Source organism: Acartia tonsa, chromosome 4, assembly GCF_053477335.1.
Source record: "Acartia tonsa isolate MP-2025a chromosome 4, ASM5347733v1, whole genome shotgun sequence".
NCBI lineage: Eukaryota > Metazoa > Arthropoda > Copepoda > Calanoida > Acartiidae > Acartia > Acartia tonsa.
Genome location: NC_137263.1, coordinates 50,765,891 through 50,768,585, shown reverse-complemented (window position 1 = coordinate 50,768,585; position 2,695 = coordinate 50,765,891). Strand labels below are relative to the sequence as shown.

At 29.3% G+C, this 2,695-nt stretch overlaps 1 long non-coding RNA gene across 1 annotated transcript; it reads right to left on the bottom strand.

The window, feature by feature from the left end:
• Positions 1 to 313: 313 nt before the first annotated feature.
• Positions 314 to 1,303, bottom strand: LOC145317640 (uncharacterized). The gene is made up of 2 exons (XR_013879057.1): positions 1,167 to 1,303; positions 314 to 831 (listed from the first exon to the last, which is right to left on the bottom strand). It is a non-coding gene; the product is annotated as an uncharacterized LOC145317640 (long non-coding RNA).
• Positions 1,304 to 2,695: the final 1,392 nt, after the last annotated feature.

The window sequence follows — 2,695 nt, the reverse complement described above, 5'->3', positions numbered from 1 at the left end:
AAGAGGTTTGATCAACCTAATTTTTCGTATTTTAGATTTAAAAAGAAAAAGTAAAAAAATTTTTTTTTGGGGGGGGTATTTTTCATTTTTTGGGGGGGTTGGGGGTGTCCCACCCCCCAAGAAAATAGCTTAAAACCATCACAGGACCAGTAGGTATATTCCCTGAAGAGTAGAGCCCAATTGGTTCAGTGGTTACTGAGATCTTAAGCTTCAGACGGACAGACAGACGGACAGACGGACAGACAGACGGACAGACATCGTTCTACTTTTATTTTAAGGATTACAAGAATCTGGAATCTAATAAAAAAACATAAAAGTTTCATATTTTATTCAATAATTTGAAAACAAATTTTCAAGCATCAAATATATTGACAAACAGTATATAAAAAATTATAATAGATTGCAATTCTAAATTGATAAGATTATTTTAGACATACAGAACTTAGTTTGTATTTTGTTTCAGTTGCCTTAGTAAAGTTTAGCTGTAATTAGATAATTATTTGACTGAAAATGAGTAATAAGTTCAATTAAGTGTTTTGCTACATGTTTTTTGTTTATCAAGCTTTACGCTAAAAAGATATAATTTAAATCTTATGCTTTACAAGAAAAATGTTAAAATGCAAAGTGGAGTTGCTTTATTTTAAATTCAGCTGCATGTAGAAATTTTTAATGCAAAAATTAAGTAATCATATTTTTACTGGGTTACAATTGATAAAGTCCATCCCAGGCTAACAAAATAAAACATAATTATTTACATTCAATGCTTAAAAAAGATTATTTATTAATAAGTCATAACTGTCGATTAGAAACAAGTTGTTGGATTATGTAATTCTAATATCACATTCAGATATTTGGTTCAATAAAAACTTTCTTTATTTTTTGTCATTAATCCTTTTCCGCATCTATTTCAGCGGTATTAAACCGGTTTTAAACCGTGATTCCATGTGATTTTATACAACGCTGTTCATGGAAACGTCAATAAAAATCATAGGCTGAATCTTAATATAATGGTTTAAGCCTTTGGTCCCCAAGGGCCAACAAATAAGGAATAAACCCTATGAATTTTTATTTACCTATCCAAAATCAACTGTCAATGAAACCATATATGAAATCAATATTAAAATTCAGCATTTTTATGAATAAAGAAAATTTTTATTGACTATAACAATTAATGTTACAGTTTTATAATAAAGGATTGTTGTTATAAGAAGTGGCCCCAGATATATTTAATTAATATTTACAATATCTTTGGTTTTGTAATTAATAGGGTTGGGCCGGATACCGGATATCCGGCCGATTTATAATGCCGGATACCCGGCCGGATTTTGAAAATGGCCCGATTTCCGGCAAATTACCAGATATCCGTTATTAGAAATCAGCAGGATATCCGGTATCCGGATTGTTTTTGTATCCGGTATCCAGCCGGATATTGTCCGGATATCCGGCCCAACCCTAATAATAAAAGCTATGGTTTAAGCTCAAATAAAATTATAACAAGGGGCAAAAATTGGTACGAAATTCATTTAACAGAATGTATTCTTTTAAGTATTTGATGAAATAGTATTAAAATTTTAAAATATTGCTAAAATTAAAGTATTATTTGGCTTATTAATTTGAAATTATTTTAAAAATTCTAAGTTGTACAAGATATGTCTTATTAAGTTCTTGTTTACAATTAAAGTTAAGTTATTTACATAAAAAGTAAACCTTATAAGAATAAAGTAACAGTTTTGTAATTGATTCTAATAAAAATTCCTACTTTTAATTGTTTAAGTAGTAAAATTGGTTTAAAGCCTTATTTTAATTTTCTATTACTATAAAGGAAATAAATTAAATTACAAATTCAAAATCAAAATCAATAAGTAAGGCGTCACTTTTACACTTAAATGAAGAAAAAATATGAGCTTAAGTAATTTATGGCACTTAAGTTAGATCTGTATGATGAGAAATTAATAAATAAAAATCATTTGCTTTAAAACAATTCATGTAAAGTGACTTCTTTTTACAAAAAAAGAAATAATAATGATATTAAAATTACTAAATGTACAATATTTACAATAAAAATGGTTAAGGTACTGTGTACAACTCAGTAATTAAATGAGTGTACAATGTTTATTTTTTGGTACACTTTTGTACAGTACAGGAGGTTGTCTACATTTTTTTCCAAGTTAAAATCCCCCGTTTTTTAAGTCAAAACTCGTTTTTTTGGAAAGCATGTTATGAACTAAAGGCGTTAAGGTTAAGATTTGCTGTGAAAAAAGCTAATTTAGGATTTATATAAAAAAGGAATGTCTTGTCTAAAAGGATAAGACTAAGATAAGATAATATGTTGGTACCGGCAGTAACCAAATTTACCTCTCAGGTCAAAATGCTGGTATAGTTATTTATCGCATCGTATCATAAACAGGTTTCCGCGGATATAAAAATGTACAATTCTAATTTTAAGTTTTGATAGCCCTGAGATGCCGAAGGCACTGGCTAACAAAGCTGGTTTTAATATTATGATTGTACATTTTTATATTCGTAGAACTGGATATAATACGATACATGATTTTTTCAGTGTGGCTGAGAACCGGTTTTTATCCACCGGACACAGCTATCCTCAACGGTTTAGCGGATTTATAAACAACACGCTCCAAGCGGTCAATGGATCCTAAAAATAGACAAACTTGCTGAATCATACCTGGTTTTACCT